Below are 15,785 nucleotides of genomic sequence, written 5' to 3' on the forward strand. Positions count from 1 at the left end.
TGAATGGGGTCCATTTTCACAACCATTAAGAATTATTATCTGGAGCCAGGCGGTGGTGGCGCACGCCTTTAATCCCAGCACTCGGGAGGCAGAGCCAGGCGGATGTCTGTGAGTTCGAGGCCAGCCTGGACTACCAAGTGAGTTCCAGGAAAGGCGCAAAGCTACACAGAGAAACCCTGTCTCGAAAAACCAAAAAAAAAAAAAAAAAAAAAAAAGAATTATCTGGCCTTGTCTCTTGGGCCATTTGTGTAGCCTCTTATTTGAATAGTTAAGAGGACCCATCACTATGTTTTATAAAACCATTGGCTTTCTTTTCTGAAACTGCCCATTCGGGGTGAAGCACCAGGGGCTGTGTTTGTCTGAGTGCTTTGTTATGAGGAAACCAGGAGCAAACGGATAGTTGCAAAGAAATGTGGAGACTCGCTCTCATTGCAAATGCTATTCTTCATATAAGCCAGTTCCTCCTTTTCCACCTTCCAGGAGTCTGCTTCCTTCTCCAGTCCAATGAACAAAGAATCACATTCTCTTGATAATTTCGGTTTCAAGTGCATGTCTCATGTATTTGTATGTAAATGGGTTTATATATTTATGAGTATAGCAGTATGTTACTAGGAGTCATTTTATTGCTATATTCCTTTATCAGAACAGTACTAACATTTTCCTCCTAGGCCCATGACACATCATGTCTTAGGATCTTGGGCACTTGAGCAGTGTCAGGTAAGAGTTCTATCTCATGGAGCATGCCTTAAATCCAATTTTAAAAAGTGGTTTGTTACCCCCATAACATTTGTATCATTGTTGTACCAGTGTATTTTTCAGACAGATCTCTGTTGTAGGTCTCAGGGTTGTAGTGGGGTGAATTGATGATTACTTCTCTCATCCAGTAGTGTAAATATTCTCTTCCAGTATCGTCAACACTAATTCTTAGAGTTTCTAGTTGGGCACCAGATCAGTTTTCCCATGTTCAGTGGCAGAAGTAACTGGTGTCTCCAGCAATAGGACCTTGCCACCAGGCTGTGGAGAGTAACCAATAACCTTGGCAATAGTTGATGCTGTATGGGGGATATGGCTGTGACCCTTTGGGCTAATAATTTAACATTATGGTACTGGAGGTTTTACTTTGTGGCATAAGATGGCTGGTGTGTGCATTGTCTCCCTTATTACAGGATAACTCCATTAAATGCCTTTCACATATGTATATATTTTATGAAGTTGATGGCCAGTGTCCATGTCACTTCCCACTCAGCCTCTGAGTGCTTTGTTATGAGGTAACCAAGAGCAAAGTGGCACGGACACTGGTCATCAACGGGATGACTTTGCCCCAGCTCAGTCCATGAAGAGGGTCCAGTTCCCTGCAATAACAAGATGAAGCCCCCTTCCAGGAGAACGAAGATTTGACAGTTTATGGCCTTGATTGTGAGTAGGAGGGTTACTTACAAAACTTAAACAGAGAAAAGTCTCTCTTTAAGATGATGTCGGTATTCATACTTTCTCTGAATGTTGTTTCAAATGGTCTCCTTTCATCCAGCACCGTATTGCTCATGGTGCATGCATGGTCCCAGTGAAAAGCGCCACACAGACAATGCAGACTTTAGTAGATCTCACTAGAGCCTCATGGCACCTACCAATGTGTTGTCACCTAACGCTGGAGTATTGTTCTTTTCAGTGATTTCTATAGTTTTCTTTTACTATTAGCATATAAAGGCATGTATCTGCTGTGGTATTCGCATGGAGTCAGGGGACTAGTCTATGGAGTCAGCGGTCTTCCTCTACCTTTGCATGAGTTCCAGGGATTACACTCCAGTTGCCAGGCTTGCATGGTAAGTGTCTTTACCATTTCAGCCATTTTACAAGCCCCATGGGATATTATTTTATTGAGTCTATCTTTTCTAGTTAATGTTTCTGTTCCTGTAATAAACATCATTACTAAAAACTTCTATATTACTGAGGACTCCATGCCCAGAGGTGGCAGTGCCCTAAGTGGGCTGTACCCTCCCACATCAATAAATAAGAAAGACAATCTGCAGAAACATGGCCACAAGCCAATCTTATCTTGATAGCTCCTCAATTCAAAGCCCATTTTCCTAGGTTACTATTGGCTGCATCAAGTTGACAAAAACTGAGCAAGAACTTATCCATTAAGTGATCTTAAAAATCAAATTACCTCGAGAATAAGATTCATTAGTAGAGTATTGGATGTTGGGTTATATGAAAGTACCTGTATTTCCATCCTTAGAATTAGTTGAAGGAGCCCACTTCTCATTTTAGTATCTAGCTTAGAAGTACATTAAATAGAGTAGAATTAAGTGTTGGGATATGGCACAGACTCTGTATCAGCAAGTAATGAGAGGTTGGAGCTAAGAATTACTAACCATTGGACTTACAACCACTGGATTGTTATCAAAAGGTTCGGAAATTATTCAAAACATAAGTATCGAATACATAATACTTTCCAGGCATGGCAAACAAACAAACAGGACCATAGGGAGATGCTGCTACTACTGAAGGGGTAGAAATGATTTTTTTCCGTTTCCAACAGATTTATTTTCTAAGTAGATTAGGAGAAAACAGCCAGTGGCACAAATGTGTGGAATAAATACAACTGTAATGTAATGTATTGATTATTTTATTACCTCAGTGAAGATTCAAAATATCATGGTCTCTCAACCAAACAGGAGATTGTGATCTCTGAGTTTTTGGAGTTTAAGCTGCAGTTCTTAATTTCTAGTGGATCACTGTGGTTTGGCATATACCATGCATATTTTTAATCACACTTGAGTAGAACAATGGCTGATTGACACAGGTAGAAATAGGTAAGTATTTGGTTTCATTTTAGCAATGCACTGCCAGGTTGGACTCTACTTCTTGTCAGACTCCTTTATTTGGGCTGCAATATCCTTTCTCTGATTCATTTCTCCATCACGTAGGTAGCACACTCCACCATCCTGTTGATTTTCTTCTGTCATGTCTGCACTTTTCATCACATATGGTCACCTTGGAGAGCAGGCTGGCCACTCACAGTCGTCCCCTGGGAGAAGTGTTTGCTCGGCTCTGTTCTAAAAGGATATGTCATAGCTACAGAAGAAGTAGAACTGATAAAAATTTTCACATGTTGAATCGGAGATAGACAGTTTCATGCTCAGGAACAGCATGCAAATAAGGAGGTGCAAGGGACCTGCCCTCTGCTGGCTGCTGGAGAGCTACTTAGGAAGCAGGAACTGAACCTAAAATCAAGCAGAAATAGCACTTAAAATTATTTTATGGTTAGTCTCTGAATTTTAGCTCTTTATTATTAGAGTCTACTTTAATAACCAATTTTGAATTCTAAAATTCTGGACACTTTAGTTTCTACTTACCTTGGGTGGGAGCTTTCAACTTCAAATTACAAGGACCCCTAAAACATTTGACAATCTTGATATTGTGGACTAGAGAAATAATCAAGCCTTGGGGTCTGCAGTATTTGTAAATTTGGAGCTGAAATAATGATTTTCAGCAAGAACTGGATTTTCTGAGCCTTTACTGCCTATTGCAAACTCTACCAGAACCTGAACAACCCCTCGCACTGCTGAATCCTGAAAGACGCTCTCCATAATACCTTTTCTACATCTAAGTTGTTTTTAGCCATAATGAAATTTCAAATGTTTGAGAGATTGCAGGTAATATCTGTCTACTTCCATGCTACAGCAGGTATCTAATATCATTCCAAAATTTCTAACAGCAACAGCGGTATATTTTAAAAAGACAAGTTAAGGTTCTGCATAGCTTTATTACTTTCACTTACAGCATAATGGCTTTTAAATAATCTTTAGCTTCCTTCTGCAGTGTATAAGTGTTTCTTAATATTTTAGAATATTTCATGGTTTTCTGTGACAGCATTTTTAAATGTTCTAGGAGAGCATCTTCTCTCAAATTCCAGTAGATGGCAGCATAGAGCTTCTGATCTGGCAGGGATGCCACTGCCCTGCTAAGCACAGTACTGATACATAGCTGCTGTCCCTGGTCTGGCATCTGAGCCAGGGTCTGTAAGACAAGCCCAACCCCACTGACACATATAACATCTCCAAATATTCCTTTACAGAAGCCAACAGTGTTCTGAGTGAATAGCACAATGTTGCCAATAGGAAATAGAAAGAAAATGCATACACATTTTATACACAAGTGACTCACAGATACCATTTAGAAAAGCAATAAAAGAACATTTATTTAGTGGGGGAAGTAAACTGGATACTTAAGTGCTTCTTACTGATTCTTTTTGCCAAAACTGATATTAAGTGTTAATTGCCTTCAGCCACCAGAAATCACTAGCCCAAGCAGCCAAGGACACAACTACTCTTTCCTTACAGCCTTCCCATGCTGAGAACTGAATTCCCCTCTTTCCCCCTGCACCCCTCCTTTTTGGAATAATAAGACCACTGGAGTCCTATTACCAAAATATCTAGGAGCAGTCTCCAGGCCCTTTTCTGGTACTATCTTTTCAGTGTGGCCTTCTCGGCTTCCTTTAAGGAAATTGTGGGCATCATGAGACGGCACCAGAGCCATACCAGCAATCCAGGGATGTACTGAAGCACCAAAGTCTGATGACACAACAGTGAACCTGGAGCCACCAATGAGAGCACCACTCCATATAACGACCTAAACAACGGGGAACAAATAGCTCAAAATCTGTTCTGTGTGATAAGTGTCTAGTTCAGAAAGTGAAATGATTTGCCCCAGGGTGTTGAGCTACACCTAGTCTTTGCTTGGTGCACAGATCCCAACATCATGGATATAGACATTACTAATTTAACATTGTCAATTCTGTTTCCTTAGATCAAACAACTTACCTGAATATGCATCTTCTAATTTTAAAATACAAACATAACTATATAAAAGTGAGAAAGATTCTTGGAATATATTTAGGTAAGAATGAAAGTTACTTCTGAAGTCAATCATAAGTATGAAAAATATGAATAATTACATAGTCACATTTTTAAAACCCTAAGTTTTCTAAATTATTGTTTTGAGGTTTAATCTAACATTTCCTTTGGAAAACTGTATGACATTCTTCTTACCTGTGCATTTAAAATACTGTGCATTTTTAAAAACCCTATTTTCAAAGAGCAACAGCTTTCTAAAACATCAGTCGTTTAGCAAGGATGAATAGAAGAAACACAACCCAGATTTAGCCTCAGAATGCTTTTAAATACCTGTAAAACCCAAGAACAAATCTGCCAGCATCTCCCAGCTGTTAAGAAAGGTAGATACAGACTTAGGAATGTATTTATCTGCTGAGGCCTGCGCAGCTGGAGCACAAAATCTGGCGAGGGACGCCGAGGTTAAACAGCACTCTAGACACCCAGTCTCAGGGAAGCAGCTCTCTTTAGTTGTACCAACATGGGCTTATGTACCCCTCTAACAGCAGGGGTCAAGGAATGGTTACTCTGTATCCCTGTATCCGGAGGCAAGCCTGACACTGTTTTCCAAACAGGAAAAACCACAGGGGAACTGATCCCCAGCACCCTCCGGAACCCAACTGCACATTTTTCACACAAACAACTTAACTGGGACAGGACAAAAAAGGGCATTTAAGATTAAGGCAGCAAACTTAACTGCTGCCGACGTTTATCCTTGATCAAATTATTTCCAAAATAAAGCCTTCTCTTATGAAATGAGACTCTGTTGCTGTAGCAGTTTATATTTTAAACATAATATGTTCCTTATGTTTAGTTTTACATAAAAATTCAACCAAGGTCTAGAAAGAACAGAAAGCCGGGACGTTCCATGATAGAATCCTGCTTGGCAACCCTCACACAAGGAGCTCCCTAGGCACTAATGCACACGAATAAAGCTGCAACTTCAAATAACAAAAAGGAAATGATGTGAAAGGAAGAAAATTTGAAACCATGTGGTGTAGGGTCTCAAATCACAGCTTAAAAATAAAAAGAAAATTGAAAAAGTGAATTAGGGTAGGTGAGGGGGTAATTGAGTTATTTCCAGCTAATATTGTAGAAATTGAATTGCACCTAATTGTGACCCATTCAGATAGCACCAAATGCTCATGCAAATTGGCACCTCATTGCATTATAGGAATAACTGGCAGTCAGGGAAGAGTTAAAGTCCTACTTGAAAGACATGGTGTTTGAGTTTTGCTTTTACAAAACGTCCAACAATCACCAAACAAACTGCTCCCAGAGCAACCTGTGAGGAACACTCAGAGCCAATTTTGCTCACAGCTGACTACTCACTACAATTTATCATAGTTGGCTTCACATTTCTCAGTCTGTTCTGGAACACATTTGACCTGGTTTTGATTGCACATTTAAAGATCTGTTCTGACTAGAGCTCTCCAGCTGGGCAGAGATTTCCTGGCCTCTTGCCATGTAAAACAGGCTGCTACTGTGGATCTCTGCTACAGACCTCAGCAATTGTTTCACAATGTAAATGAGAGCAGGGCAATCTTTCTTGGGGGGATTTCTCCTCTGAGCCTCTAGATTTAGCTGCCTGTGGATTAGAGCAGTGTTAAGAAGGAATTTCTATTACCCACCAAATTTAGCTGTTAAAAAAATTAAGCCAGGCACTTCACTCTAACTGAACTATACTCCAAATACTCATCAGTCTTAACTCTTCTTGAATATTTACATAAGTCTCTTTTGACTGAACTGGTTTATTCAATGTCATTTCATATAGGATAATATTCTAAATTCTACACTACCTTTCATGTGTGAAAAGCATTTCTGCCACAAGGATTTCTCTAGCTCTTTAAATTTCTACCATTCTTAAGGGCTGTTTTCTTTATGAATACTCTCCAAGTTTTTGTAGCCTCTCCACCCTGCTTGTTTTTCCAATGCAGAGACAGAACAACACATAACTGGTATACTATGAAGGAAGACTCTATTAGTGTAAAAATATATTTCCGATCATCTAATCATGGTTTAGACCTGTGCTGCGTGCTAGGGAAGGAACTAGGCAAAGTCAGAACAGGATTCCACCATCATGGAGCTTGTAGACTAACATGGGTAATAACAATAATTAAATCAATTCATAGCTTTCTTTTCAGCCCTTGCTATGTCTCCTTATATTAGTATGGATTATATGTTTATTTTTTGTACATTTCTCTATACACTTTAACTATATTGAAAATTTGTAAGTAAAAAAAAGAAGAATCTCTCATTGAACAATTGACCGTTGTGGCATTCCAGGTACTGTGATTTGTCACTTAGCACATGTGACATAGCATGTTACCAACATGTTATTTCTATTTGTACAACATGCTACAATTTTGCCATCATGGGCATCATTCACACATTTGGATTCTGTATCTCAAGAGACCAGTTAGTGACTGGTGTTGTTATTGGTATGTGCTATCCCAGAAACAAGCAGCCCCTAACTAGTGTTTGAACCAGTGAATTATTTACTGGGGGTGACATGATATAGTCATAAGTATACCATCATATCAATGTAAATAAAGAACACACATTGGTTTGAAACCATTAACAATTACTATAAATGACAGAATTAGGGGAACCATCATTCTTTTTGTCCCCAAGTATTTTTTAGAAGTTTGTTTTTCTGAATTTCTCTAAGTTCCACAGTCCTTAACATGGAAATACACACTGTCTTAGTTACTATCCTATTGCTGTGTGAATACATCATGGCCAAGGGAATTTATAAAAGGAAGCATTAAATTGGGGCTTGCTTACAGTTTCAAAGGGTTAGTCTGTGACTATTGTGGTGGAGAGCAGGGAGTTATGTTTCTGGATGACTATTGTTGTGGAGGTAGGTATGGCTCTGAAGAAGTAGCTGAGAGCTCACATGATCCAAAAGTTGCAGGCAGAGAGAGACACGGGGTGGGGGGAAAGAGAGAATCTGTGCCTAGCATGGGCTTTTGAAACCTCAAAGCCCACTCCCAGTAACACACTTCCTCCAACAAAGTCACCCATACTCCAACAAGGCCACACCTCCTAATCCTTCCCAAACAGTTACAGCAGCTGGGGACTAGGCATTCAAACACCTATGGGTGCCATTTTCATTCAAGCCACCACACATACGTACTTGTTCTCAATGTTTTTCAGGATGACTTCAGAAAGTCCAGTGATTGCACGCTATAATTCAGGAAAATAAACTATATTATGGGAAAACACTTTGGTCCACTAGAACCTGTTCAGTTAGTCACCTACACAGCTTGTCTTCTGATAGAAAAAAAATGGTGACAAGTGGTCTCATTTTTTTTATCTCTAGAGTTGAAGAACTCCTCGGGAATAAGAAAAGCACAGAGTACTGATACCAAGGTAACTTTCAACTTTTCCACATTCTCCAAATCTACCTTAAAACTTCACATTACTCTTTCTAATTGTACTGTAGTTTCTCTGGTATTAGCCACCTACTTACCCCAGGTTTAAATTCAGAACAACAACAAAAAAAGCTTCTGTCATTCCAAAATGGAAACATTTGCTTTACTTCCTTTAAGTTTTCCGTATTGTTTCATGCTTGTTTGAAGTTTGGGGACAATTGACTCTGATAAGTTATCAATAACTAGTTAGGTTTAGCAGTTATTCACACTATGGGGCAATGTAGCAAGACTAAACAATGTCAGCCTTATTTTAAGAAGTTGGATTTCTACTTTTCCCTTCATCCTACAAATTGAAAAAACAGCAATTTAAATCAGAAAGAGTTGCTGAGTGAAGCAGATGATTGTGTAACAGGCAGGAAGCAGCCTCATGCCCTCATCTGTAAAGTGGAGGTGATAAGACAATCAGTCTCAGGAACACCACACTGTGAATGTCCCACAGATATCCCCCATACACCAGGATTCCTATACACCTCAGAATCCACATCCTCACAGGAATCCTGTAAACACTAAACAAGGAAATTTGTTAGCTGGATAAGTGTAAATAATCAAGAAACATTGGTGTTTCTTAATTTGACTTTCTAATCATCTAAACTGTCTTCTCTAATTGTCTGTTCTATACTGTTTTCTTCAATCATAAATTTTTTAAGTTTTACATGCATACACCTTGGGCATGTAAAAACAAGAGCAACGCTTCCAAGTGCTTGCAGAATAAAAACCACTCCTCTTCCCATGTCCTTTTAGAGGAAAGACTAAGTAACTTATGAAAAAAAATATAAAAGGCAAAATGTAGAGGTAGGCACTTTGCAAGTGTTGAGGGTGGAATGGACTCCAAAAGGTGAAGAGGTTTAAGCAGAGACTTAATTCACCTGCACAGCATTTAATAAGAAAATTGTCCATGCCATCATGAAGAAATGTGGCATGGCCGACTGTCTTTGAATGAGCCGGTACTTGCTAGTCACAGTCAATCGAGTACCATAAAATGAACTACAACTCAGTTTTTAGGCATCCAGGATGCATGCCTATAATCTTTAGTATCACTTGCTTTTAAAAAAATTTTAATCTGAATTCCAGTAAGAGTGATCCAACAAAACAGCACTTGTACCATGTGCAGAAGAAAACGCCTGAGGAAATCTGCTGCTGAAGTGGAGTCTTCAGCACAGACTCATGAATCTAGCTAGCTGATTTTACATGTAGTGGCCAAGGACTGTGTATGTGCTCCGTAAGCACCACGTTAGGTCCTCAAAGGTGAGAAAATGTATTTAGGGTTGCTGTGGAGGAAAGTTCTATTAGCCCCAATACTGGAAATGTTAGGTATCTCCTTCTCCCACCAGGAAATAGGAAATAAATATGGAAGGAATTAATATACTCCTTAAGAGCCAGATTCTAATATTACAGCATGGGTTGATTGATTACTTTTTAAGGAAGCGTATGCCAAATTCTAATCGGTTTTGGGATTGTACTGGGATTGTAATTTTTTTTTTTTTCTGAAGCACTTTATCATGGAAAGGGAGTTGGGGAGCTGCAGCCCTGTGACAAGCACACAGGCCTTAGCTGCCATCCTCCTGGACAATAAAAGGCTGTTTACATTCTACACATTCTTAAAGCTGTTCCCAGCCTTCTACAAGCCAGGGATGATGTGAAAGGAAAGCAGAGCACTTGAGCAGGGTAGATCTAAATAAAAACACTCCCTACCCCACTGTGCACCCCACCCGGAAGATTTCACAAAACATTTAATAATCTGCTGCTTGGATGGTTCATAGTTGTGTTATTTTCAGCTGATGTTGAACTTCTTTATTAAATCCTAAGAGGAAATAAATTAAAAAAGGTAAGTCGATTTGAAAAGTAGTTTTTATTTTGTAGGAACCATGTGTATTCAAAAGCCATGCCCTGAGTAGGATGAAAGGCGTGTGCACATGTCTATCAGACACACAGTTTTATAGAGACAAATAATATAAAATTTTATAAAGAGATATGTAAAATTAGTTGCAGGGAGGGGTAATTAGAATTAGACTTTAGTTTTTCATCTGCACTGGCAGCCTAAAGAGTATTTGTTAAAAAATATTTAAGTGCATATTGAATTTATTTGGGCGTATTGACAATTAATTAAATGAAAAATTTCTGCTTAATCTGAAAACAGTTATAGGAAGTCAGGTTTCAATAAGTCTTCAAAGATAATATTTCTCGAATATCTAGAATTTATTTTCACTTATGAGGATTTTTAAGGAGAAAATAAGCTGGACTGATAAATGTTACATACAGGCAGCCTGTGAAAAGGGTGTGCATGCTATCTACACCTTTGCACAGTTTCGATGGCCTACACTCAGCCTTTTAAACATGTTATTAACCTAATTAATGGGATTACTAGGCATGTGCACAATTTGAATACTCATTTTATAGGTATTCTTTTCTTAGTATTCTTGTTCACTACACTGTTTCTTTTCTGCCGCTTCATGAAGACAATTAGCACATGGAATTAGTAGTATAACCAAACAGGTGTTGTTTCATGACATGAGTTCACCAGATGTCAAATTCTTACAGATTTGCTAGATAACCTGTGACTTATAATATGGCTGATTTTAATTTTTCAGTAAAATATAGGCTGGTAAAAAAAAGTCGCATTTGAATTTAAATAAATAGTTAAGTCTAACTTAAGGTAAAATCTACCAACGATTTAAAAATATGTGTTAATCTGAATTGTTTTGTGTTAATTACGTTAACTGAGCAACTCAGAGTTATATAAAATTGAAATACTTGAAAGATAAGATGGGTAATGGTGCATTCACCCCCACTATGTAATATCCCCTCACTCGCATTTATTAATTTTTGCTTACCTTGATAAATTTATAACTTTAACAGTTATTCAGAGTGGTTTTCTTACTTACCCTCTCTTTGAGGGTATGATCCAGAAGTGATAACTCATCACTGTCTTCCATTTATCAATCACAATTTCTCTCATGCAGTCTTGATCAATAAACATCAAAACAGCATTCCCAGTGTGGGATCAATAGTCATCTGTTGTCCAGATGACAGTGCAGAAGGAAAGAATCGTATCAGGCCTGAGATGTAGAGTGACCTGGGCTTTCAGACAAACTCGCCTATGAACATCATTTGTTTGGGGTCTTTAATAATGGGCCCTTGTACCCCAGTACCCTAGTACCCCAGTACCCTATGGCCTGTTCTGAGATTGTGCTACTGATCTAAGTCTAAATACTTTTCACATACAAAACTGACTCCTCTTGGGAATTTAGTATGTTGCCAAACAGATTTTCAAACAGAAAAGAAGGTCTTTCTTAATCTTTGTTTTCTGGGTTCCCTCAATTTTCTACTTTTTTTTTTTTTCTGATCAGTGGCCAGGTTACATTGTAGCTTAAAATGTATAACTCCTGAAATCCCATGAATTAAGAAACTCTGATTTTGTCATGAACAATATCATGTGTCATCGTGCATTTTATAATGTACTGTCTTTTGTATGTTAAGTAGCTAATTAATACACCATGAATGATCTAGTTATTTAATGGTAGCAATCAAAGATGAATATAAACATGTCATAGGTCTGTGATTTTATGAAAGCTACTACAGAATTGCCCCTAACTGTTTATGTATTCCGTAAACTCCTGTACCTGAGCCATTGCTGGGTAAGATTTGAAAAAAGAATTATAGCTGTACACCCTGGAGCTGACAGCCAGGGCTGTGTCAGCATTTCTATAGAGAATCTCATTTCTATCTTAGCCATAAGCATTCTTGCTAGTTAGAAGCTGGCATTTAATATCTTGATTTTGAAGTAGGTTGTTTTAAAGCTGCTTTAAAAATCGTTCTGAATGATCCTGAGCACTCATCCATGAGAAGTTACCTTCTAGGTATTGTTATGATATATTATTCAACAAACTAATTTCTATATTGATCTGGTGACAAAAAATTAGCAAGCAAATCTTATAGTTTTGCTTTGTACATGTTTACAACTTAAGATGTGGTATTTAAAAATTATTTTATCATTACCTTGTATACAAGGTAATGTTTTCCAAGTAGCATATTTGTTATAACAGGTGCATGATTTTATAACAAAATTATTGAATAAATATTTTCAATTATGTCAAACTAGGTATTCTAGTCAGTGGTTTTTATGACATTTACTAATGTTCTCTTTACATATTTTATTACTGATGGCATGACCAATGATGCAGATGGCAACTCCATTTTTCACCTTAAAATCTTTACAAAGAATAATGTGATCTATAATAACTTGCAGGGTAGATTTTCATATTATAGAAGAAATATAACATATTACTGACAGAGAACTCCCATTTTATGTTATTTTAATTTGTGAACATTTTAATATGGATCCACAAACAGCTGTCTGGTTCATTAAACTCTATGATAAACATCAATATGAAATTCTGTTTCTTTGTAAACATAAAATCCAAAATGAATGTTTTCTTATTATACCCTAAATGCTATGAGGAAACATACTTTTTCCTAAGCAGTTAGTTTTTAACCTGGCCATTCTGGTCTCTTTTCCTCTTTTAGACATAGAGACCAGTGGTAAGGGAATGGGGCGTTTTATAAAGTCAAGCCATAATGATGACCAAGCATCAGATTTGCACATGTTTTTCCACATTCGGATCTCCCAATAATTCATCATGTTCTATTCTGCCAGTTAAGGCTTAGAAACATAAGATACTTCAAATGTTTCTATTTGTGTTCTGCAAAGAACAATGAACTGGGCCAAAAGACTTGAATTCTCCTTCCAAATCAATTGGACATTCAGCAAATATTGCTATCTATTTTGACCCAGATTTTGTGCCAAGACTATCATAAGCATTGTGGAAATAGAATAGCATTAAGCAAAACAGAATGGTTCCAGTGTCAGTGTGTGTGTGTGTGTATGGCTTGGGCAGCTCACTGTACAGTCTCAGACACCCATCTGTAAAAATGAAATTACCATGATAAAGGAAATAAAAAGCTATTTCTAACATTCACATCTAAGAACACGTTCTGACAGTGATTGACATTTTTCTTTTTTATGAATTACATCTTTAGTTTTTATACAATTTACACGACTTCTTAGATACAAACATTGATTTAAACAAAAGCTCTACGTGGGGTTTCCCCATATCACAAATGAGACATACTTAGAAGTATAGGTAAGAACAGTTAGGAACCGATGACTGCTGTCTCTGCTTATGGAAAAGAAAAATTTAGTCTAGGAAAAAGAAATTAGCACTTATTAAGCATGTAATTAGCAAAATCAGAAGAATTTAAATTCAAACAATACTTTCAGGTGTTATGCTATCTTACAATTGTAAACTATTAGCATGTACTCATTTCTTTCATTTAAATAAAAAGTGAACTGACACTCAGTTAAATACTGATTATTAAATTAAATAATTTACAGCTTATTAGAGCTTTACAACCAGAAAACTATCCTGTGGCTTCTTCATGCCTCGGCAGAGTACAGCCTATTTAAATTGGAGATACCCTTAACTTCAAAAGACTTCAGAACGTTACAAAATTAAAAGGGTAAGGCCAGCAACACGTCTGACATGATACCTGTCAAACGTGGAGAAAACCACCAATCAGTGCAACTGTAGGAGATGATAGAAGGAAATAGAAAACCTAGTCTTGGAGTTTGTGCCTTTAGTGAACATCTTAAACATCTTCAACAGCAAAATTTGACTTTCTGATACTGCCAGGTTTGGACAAATACACTGAGTTAAAGGGTACAGAAACATTCATGTACATCTTTTTATAAAATGTGCAAGACTATGATTTTTTTAAATTATGATACATAATGGGCAATTTTAAAATTCATCAGTTTATATTAAGCATTGTAGCATGCATAGTTATTCTCTCTAAATAATAATGTAAGAAATGATGTAGATTTATGCAGAAAAACCTCATGTGTAATTTCTGCAGCTTTTCATAGTGTGCGTGGTGTCTGTTCCAGGATTCTCCTCCTCATTTTCTTTCAGGTTTCATGATGAAATTAACTGATGTGCATGAGCCTGCATATTTTGCATAGTTAACTTGTTCAATAAATAAATGGGGAGTAAAAAGAACCACTTAATATTTTGTTGTAGCAGTAACACGTATCAATAAGTCTTTACAGTTCGGTAATCCAAACCAGGAGCTGATTCGGAGCACTTTGAAGAGAATGGCTATTGAAATAGAATTGGAGGCAGAATTCCAAGGCATGGTGCTCTTGAGGTGATGACTCAGCAGTTTTAACCCCAGTTTCGTCCCCATTGATCAGTATCCAAGCCCATTTGCTATTCATTTGAATTTAGATTTTACAGCCAATTCTTATCCAACATGTCTAAAGACAAACACATTTCTTTTAAGGTACAACTTTGGTACGTGTAACTAACGTGTCATGGTACAATGGACTATACAGTTGAAAAAACTCTTTCATGTACTTGACTTTGTGGCCATCTTCACAGTGATCATGAAAAATAAGTAGAGTGGTGGATGCCACGTTCGCTTTGTGGGTGAAGAAACAAAAGCACCCAATGTGCCACAGACAGAAATTGCCATGATGGACTTACCAACCAACTTCATTCAACTCTGGTTCATGGCAGGATCCATTTGTAGCCAACTGTGGGGTTCATGAGGAGTGCCATCTTCATAAAACACTCATAACTGAAACTCGGGAAAATTAAATTGAGGGGCATTGCCCTGAAAGACCCTGTTCTGCACAGAAGCTACACTAAAATGACCCTGATTCTTTTGTCTGGGCATAGATTAAGCAAGTCTTGCCGTCATAATCTTAAACAACATAAACAGACTCTTAGAGCATGTTCCTGAATCTAGAGTTCTATTTTGAGCTTAACTTTACCAAGTCTGTTTTCTTTCTAATGGTTTCTAGCTTACATACAGCTTTCATGTTTGGTTTATAGCTGAGTGATGCACTTCCAGGTAGGATTATTAGAGGATTTCAGAGTCCTAACCTTTAAGATCTCTTCTGTGCTACTTCAGATAGGGACAGATGGACAGCAGAAAGGGGAAGGATAGGTTCAAAGGCCGCTTAAGTCTGCTTTTCTAATGAACAAGGAGGATATGAGAAGAAGCTGATGGACATGGGAGCTGTCAAGTAAATACCCACGCTTGTACAAAATGTTAAGTTTTGTTTTGCTTATAGCACACTGCTACTGCTCTCTTTCCCTTTCTTACTGTACATAAGATAACATTTTATTATAAAAGTTACACACTGTAGCAGATATTGTTGGTGCTTTGGGGATGCACTTTGCAAAACTGCAGTTTGAATCCCAAGTGCCATTTCCTTCCTTTGGTACCCTATGGACCAATGACTGTCAGAAAACCGTATGGAGAGCCCAACTCCTCTGTAAAGCTTTGAGGTGAAAAGGACACTCAGTGTCTTTGCAGCAGCAGGCTAAAGCTGTGTTCTGTGGGGCTTTGTCTGGGACCACACTTCAGTGGCTTTCTCCCATTCTCACAGACT

General features: G+C 37.8%; 1 long non-coding RNA gene across 1 annotated transcript; it reads left to right on the top strand.

The window, feature by feature from the left end:
* Positions 1–233: 233 nt before the first annotated feature.
* Positions 234–8,424, top strand: LOC131909110 (uncharacterized). The gene is made up of 3 exons (XR_009378766.1): positions 234–717; positions 1,696–1,820; positions 8,218–8,424. It is a non-coding gene; the product is annotated as an uncharacterized LOC131909110 (long non-coding RNA).
* Positions 8,425–15,785: the final 7,361 nt, after the last annotated feature.

The sequence above is a fragment of the Peromyscus eremicus genome, chromosome 4 (genome assembly GCF_949786415.1).
Source record: "Peromyscus eremicus chromosome 4, PerEre_H2_v1, whole genome shotgun sequence".
NCBI classification, from domain to species: Eukaryota; Metazoa; Chordata; class Mammalia; order Rodentia; family Cricetidae; genus Peromyscus; species Peromyscus eremicus.